The following is a 7,102-nucleotide window of genomic DNA, read 5'->3' on the forward strand; positions in this document are numbered from 1 at the left end:
CAGATTTAGGGTTTGAAGGAACAAACGCAGACGTAGTAATCACCAGCAAACTAAAGATTTAATGGGTAAACACTACATACGTAGTCCGATGGGAAGCAAACCATCGGACCCATCCGATGCCATTTATTCCTCTCTGCGTTCAATGGCTCACACCATCCCGTTACCCTTTCTAAAAAAGGGAAATAATAGCAGGCCATTAACTATGCCAGGTGACTCCCATAATCTTTGCTGCATGTTTTTTTTGCGGGGGTGCTGCATGTTATGATATAATAACATCTTCTTCCACAAAATCACCATCGCTTCCTCGTTTTTCCCCTTTCCAGTTCGTCGCTGCACCCCATGCCGCCATTCCCTCCTTCGACCTCGTCTGTCTAGTTTCGGACGAGCGTATGCACGTGATGCCGCGTCGGGTCCTAGAAGAAGCACCCTCACACATGCATTTCTCAAGCAGATCACCAAGATAGACCACCTGCTTTGTGAGAAAAGGTGGGCTTGCAAGTTTCTTTAATATTCTCAAGCTTTATCATAGTTTTAATTTTATATAGTGTTTGTTTGCAGCAACGTCATGGACATTCGAAGCATTGAGATCCACAAGGTTGTTGATGCCGATGAGTAGCACACTTTACAACTGGGACGAGCCGGCGACCGATGTTGTTCTCGGCTTTGCTTCCGATTTTGGGCATGAGCATGGCGACGGTTGCAACACCGTGAATTTCCATAGCTATATATGCCGGTGTAGTTCAAGTCTTCAAGACGATGGCGACAAGTCGACGACTAGCGAGCGCTCGAAGTCGAGCGATGGCGGCTTCATTCCTCATTCGCCACCGATCTGCTCATGTCTTCGCCGGCACGGTTGATTATTTGTAGTTGTAACATATAGTGGGTCCGAAGCTCTGATTTGTACATAGGAAGCACTTAGTACGTGATCCATTGACATTTGAAACACAGTTTTATATGAGAAAATTAAGCATTCTTTTTTTTATTCAACAGTAGCAAGCTTTCATTTCCATGGAAGCATGCCCTGGATCCATTTGAAGCACTTGTAATACTCCTTTATGTGGAAGCAAATTTCTATTTTCGTTGGAAGCCATTCTATGGGCCATGATATATGGACAATACTACGATGATTTTGAAAAATAATACTCCATATATGATACAAGTTACCTAAAATTGAAGCAAATTTCAGTGATGAAGAAAGCAAGTTATCTTGTCGGTAGAAGCATGATTTTGATATTTACCAAACAAAGTCATCAATGCTATTTTCGTGACAAAGCAAATTTTGATTCCATTAGAAGCACAATTTTTGAAGGATTGGAAACACAATTTTTTTTACCTGATCGGAAGCAAATATAAATAACATTGGAAATAAAATTGTTATGTAAGGAAGCGTATCACATGCATGTAGACTTATTTTGCTCAAATTATTAGTTTCCTTAAGAGCTGTATATTTTCTTTAAAAACGAGGAGCAGTTATCGGAAGCAGTTTGGAAACTCCACGTTGCTAATGGTAATCAACTCCTATCTTCCCGCCGAGTTTAAGAGGAGGCTAGCGATATTACTGGGCGTTCATTACGTGAGCTGTTTTGTAACGGAAGCATGCAAATCATTCCCCGATTCAGGGAAGTAGAAGTGCTCGGCTAGTTGAAGATCGAATGGTTGAGCTACTTCCAATCTAACGGCCACACACAGGTCCGATCGAAAAGCACATATCGGAGGCCGATTCCTAGCGGTGCTTTTGTTTGAGGCCATGTCATCAATCCGTGGCCTCCGAGTCTTTACGGGCTCACAAGCTATCCATATTTTGTTTGGCGCCATGTCATCAATGCTTTGGTACTATTGATGGGGAGAATTGGAGCTGGAGGAGTCCAGGAGAAGGGAGCCATCGCTGCAAGGAAGCGTTTCATCACAAGTAGGAAGGAACGAAACGTTTGATTTTTTTTGGAACGGAATTAAAGGAGCACTAGTCACAGCAAAGGAAGTATATTTTGTCAACGTAAATTCCTAGCATGAACAACCGAGAGAAAGTTAATTGATTTCCATGCATGCAAATTGAGGGCCGCGCGTCCGTGGTTATAGGGGTAGCTATTTGCATTGACTAGCATAGGCAGTCCCATGCACCAATTAACTCATTAACTATGAATATTACATGCCTCATTTGGCGTGGCCGTTTTGTTTGATGCCATGCATGTCATCAATCCGTGGCCCTCTGGGTCTTCATGTGTCTCACGCCGTCCATCTTTTCCCAGATACACCTCATCTCATGTATCTCCTTGTCTCATCAAAATTGAAACAGGCGGCAAAAAAATTGGCGCCGAGATTTGAACGAAACTTTAGCCTTAAAGTTTGTCTATATATACGAGAAGGGGTGTGCGTCTAACGCGTGCGTCGTGTGTGACGACTTAGACTTTGACTCTTTACTCGTCGAGGAGAGGAGAGGAGAGCGCCCAGTCCGTCCTTTTTTCTTTGTCGATCTGGTCGCCGTCTGGTTAGCCGCAAAAAAGGATCCAAAAGGTAATCTCGTTTGATGGTTTTCTTGTAATGCTGCACATCTCAGTCTAATATATGCTGCATTATTTTTTGAAGGAAAAGAATCGAGAGATGGGAAAGCAGGGGAGCCTTGGGCGTTGTTATGGATCTCGCGCGCGTACGTGGGCGGCGGCGTGCTGTTTAGATGTTTCCGAGCGTCCAGCTTGTACCAGAGCAGGAGGTACGTATTTCTTCTCTTGTTTGGATTTTAGTATTTCTAGCTAATGAATGAGAGAACGCGATGGACGACCATGTGCGTATGCGGCCAGAGCTGCATATTTTTTTTTCATTTTCATCGATGGGTAGGCGAGTTGGTGGTGTACCCATTCGATCCGGGATTTCTGGATTCGATCCAAGTCGCAAATAAATAAAATAAAAACGATTGCGATCGACGACCATGTGCTTACGCGGCCAGAGCTGCATTTTTTTTTTTCATTTTCATCGATGGGTAGGCGGGTTGGTGTACCGAGTCGATCCGCGATTTCTGGATTCGATCCAAGTCGCAAAATAAATAAAAACCAAACCTTTTAGCTCCAGCTAGCTAGGTTGGCCGCGATCGAGGATTAGTTGTGCGGGCGCGCAGGCTCCGGACTTGACTTGTACTAGTAGGATGGATGGAGGCTTTGACGCACGCGACGACGCGAAGCAAATGGAAATCAAGGAACAGACGTTTCGATTTCTCCATCACAAGCAAGCCATCGACTGGGTCTCTCTTTTTCTTTTACGCCGGAGCCGCACGCCCGCGGCACCACCTGCCCGCCCTGTTGCATTTTCTTTGACGAGGACATGCCGCGGCGCCTCAGGCGAGAGGTCGGTCCAACGCGGCGCTGTCAAGTGGATCCCGCGGCATGCAGGAGGAGAGCTGCGGGTCGGGTCATGTGTTTGCACATCCCGCGCGCGGCGCCTCAGGCGAAGAGGTTGGCCCAACGTGACCGGTGGTGGATCAAATCCATGTCATCGAGGAAACCCTTTTCGTGGGTGGTGGATCGCTGCTGGGAAGATGATGATCTGCCATGAGAAGGAGGAGCCCAAGAAGAGGCGGGGAGGCGTTGTGAAGATGGGCCCTTGCACTACTACACGGTAGGGATTTAGGGGCACTTTGCCCTGGGGCACTTTTTAAAGTGCCCCTAAATACCTCCTTTTAGAGGCACTTTGACTAAAATGCCTCTAATGCTCTATCTATCGGGCAGTTTGGAGATGTGCCCCAATTGGTATACTACCTATTGGGGCAGTTTGGAGAAGTGCTCCAATTGGTATACACCTATTAGGGCAGTTTTAGGAAGTGCCCCAATTGATATACACCTATTGGGGCAGCTGGAGAAGTGCCCCAATTGGTATACACCTATTGGGGCAGTTTGGAGAAGTGCCCCAATTACTATACACCTATTGGGGCAGTTTCAGAAAGTGCCCCAATTACTATACACCTATTGGGGCAGTTTCAGAAAGTGCCCCAATTGCTATACACCTATTAGGGCAGTTTTAGGAAGTGCCCCAATTGGTATACACCTATTGGGGCAGTTTGGAGAAGTGCCCCAATTGCTATACACCTATTGGGGCGAGCTTGGAGAAGTGCGCCAATTAATATACACCTATTGGCGCTCGGATTCGGACCGCGACTTTCCTTTCTCGTCCTACCGATGTTGCCCTCCGCGCGCAGCAAAAATAAGTTGCGCCCAACGAGTTTCGAACTCGGGACCTTCCGAGCAGGGGCGCAAGAGAACTGCCCTACTAACCAACTTCGCAATTGGTATACACCTATTGGGGCGGTTGGAGAAGTGCCCCAATTGCTATACACCTATTGGGGCAGTTTAGGAAGTGCCCCAATTGGTATACACCTATTGGGGCAGTTAGAGAAGTGCCCCAATTGCTATACACCTATTGGGGCGGTTTGGAGAAGTGCGCCAATTAATATACACCTATTGGCGCTCGGATTCGGACCGCGACTTTCCTTTCTCGTCCTACCGATGTTGCCCTCCGCGCGCAGGCAAAAATAAGTTGCGCCCAACGAGTTTCGAACTCGGGACCTTCCGAGCAGGGGCGCAAGAGAACTGCCCTACTAACCAACTTCGCAATTGGTATACACCTATTGGGGCAGTTTGGAGAAGTGCCCCAATTGCTATACACCTATTGGGGCAGTTTTAGGAAGTGCCCCAATTGGTATACACCTATTGGGGCAGTTTGGAGAAGTGCCCCAATTGCTATACACCTATTGGGGCAGTTTGGAGAAGTGCGCCAATTAATATACACCTATTGGCGCTCGGATTCGGACCGCGACTTTCCTTTCTCGTCCTACCGATGTTGCCCTCCGCGCGCAGGCAAAAATAAGTTGCGCCCAACGAGTTTCGAACTCGGGACCTTCCGAGCGGGGCGCAAGAGAACTGCCCTACTAACCAACTTCGCTTCAACTGTTCTTGGTAGTACATTAGACACATATCATATTTAGTATATAACTAACACTGTGCCGGACTGAAAATCGAGAGTTCGTTGTGCGTACAGTCAACAACCAACTGAAATGAACCAGATATAACAAGTGAATCGTTTGTTCATTAATCCGGTTTTTATACTAGGATTCTCGAAAGGTAAATTTAATACGTGCAAAATTTTGAATTCTTTTTAATGGTAAATTTAATACGTGCAAAATTTATCAATCCCTCTGCCCGTAATTTATCAACGGTAAATATGAAAAGTTATCGATCCGAAAAGTTAATTTCATTTAGAATATTTTGGGAACATTTTTATCTCACAATTTATCAACCTTTCGCCCCATTGTTTATCAACGCTAAATTTAATAAGTTATCGACACGAAAAGCCAATTTTATTTAAAATATTTTTGGGAATATTATTAGCTCACAATTTATAAACCCCTATGTTCGTTATTTAGCAATGGTAAATCGTGAGAGTTATCAACCCAAAAAGCTAATTTCATTAAAAATATTTTATAAATATTTTAGCTCAAAATTTAACAACCCATATGCCCATTATTTAGAGACCCTCCTCTTTTATCCGGGCTTGGGACCGGCTACCGAGAATATGGTAGGCGGAGTTACCCCAAAAGCTAAATAAAAAAATTCAGAAATATAGTCTGCATAATAGATACTGCGACATATATAGTCAAACAAGCGGCCAGGGTAGCAAAATGACATAAACACACAATGGACACACACAAATTGTAGACTAAAACAATTATATCATATGATAAAGATTATATCATATGATATCAACTGAAACTTCAATACCACCACGGCCGTCCTGGTTGAAAAGAACGAGAACAACAATCCCAGATTCAAAGTTATACTCCTTAGCAAACTCCGAGCAGCACGAATCGAACTTCAGCCTTCCATCGAGTAGTAGTGTAGTATGCACCCCGAGGGCGGTAGCCATAGTCATCAACAAAAAACATGCCTCACCGCTTTCAGAGATATTCAAGGACCTAACAACTTCCTTCGGTATACGCTGAATAATAAAAATTAAATTATATATGGGAAGGATATAAAGGATAACTAAGATTACATAAAAAAGGAGAATTATACCAGTCCATTAACTCTAAAACATAGCCGGTTGGTGGTTTCTTTCCATGATAAGCCCCAATTCTTGACCCTTAATCGTAAAAATCTTCGACCAACAGGAAGCCCCAATTTCGTAACCCCGACATGATGTCAAGATTGCTCCCGAATAAGAAGAAGAAGAACAAGATCGAACTTAACAAAGAGTAAGAGAGGAAGAGTACCTTCTTGTTGTTCTTCTTCCGCTGATCTCCATACCGCCCTGCATCTCCCCATGAATCTCTCCGGATATCTCCTCCTCAAGAACATGGCCGGCAGCCGGGTGCTCCACACGGATCTAGCGGGACACTTCTCCTCGAGGGCGGGGTCAGCTTGTTGCGAGCATGTAGCTCCTGTTTCTTTGTTGCGCGCATGTAGCTGCTCCGTTGTAATTTTGAGCGCACTCAGTAGAGATAGTCTACGCGTTTATATGTTTCATTTTTTGCTCGCGATTTTTTTCTAAAATTGGATTTTAAAAATGTTCAAATTAAAAAATTGTTTGAATCTAAAAAAAATGTTTGAATATGACAAATATTCGAATTAAAAAAATTACATATAAAAACTATTCAAATTTCAAAAATGTCGAATCCGAAAAAATAAATAAAAAATGTTCAACTCCAAATATTGCTCGAATCCGAAAAATGTTCGGATTTCAAAAATATTTGAATTTCAAAATGTTCTAACTAAAAATTGTTTACATCTAAAAATTGTTTAAATCTAAAAAATATCGAATTTCAAAAATGTCTGAATCTAAAAAGTGTTTAAATTTAAAAATGTTCACATCTAAAAATAGTTCGAATCTGAAAAATGTTCGATTTCACAAATATTTAAATTTCAAAATGTTCAAATTAAAAAAATGTTTAAATCTAAAAATTGTTGGAATCTAAAAAAATTTGAATATAAAAATATCTGAATCTGAAAATGTTTAAATTAAGAAAATGTTAAAATACAAATATTGCTCGAATCTGAAAATGTTCGGATTAAAAAATGTACGAATCTGAATTTTTTTAATTTTTTTAAAATAAATCTGAAAA

Source organism: Lolium rigidum, chromosome 6 (assembly GCF_022539505.1).
Source record: "Lolium rigidum isolate FL_2022 chromosome 6, APGP_CSIRO_Lrig_0.1, whole genome shotgun sequence".
Taxonomy (NCBI): domain Eukaryota; kingdom Viridiplantae; phylum Streptophyta; class Magnoliopsida; order Poales; family Poaceae; genus Lolium; species Lolium rigidum.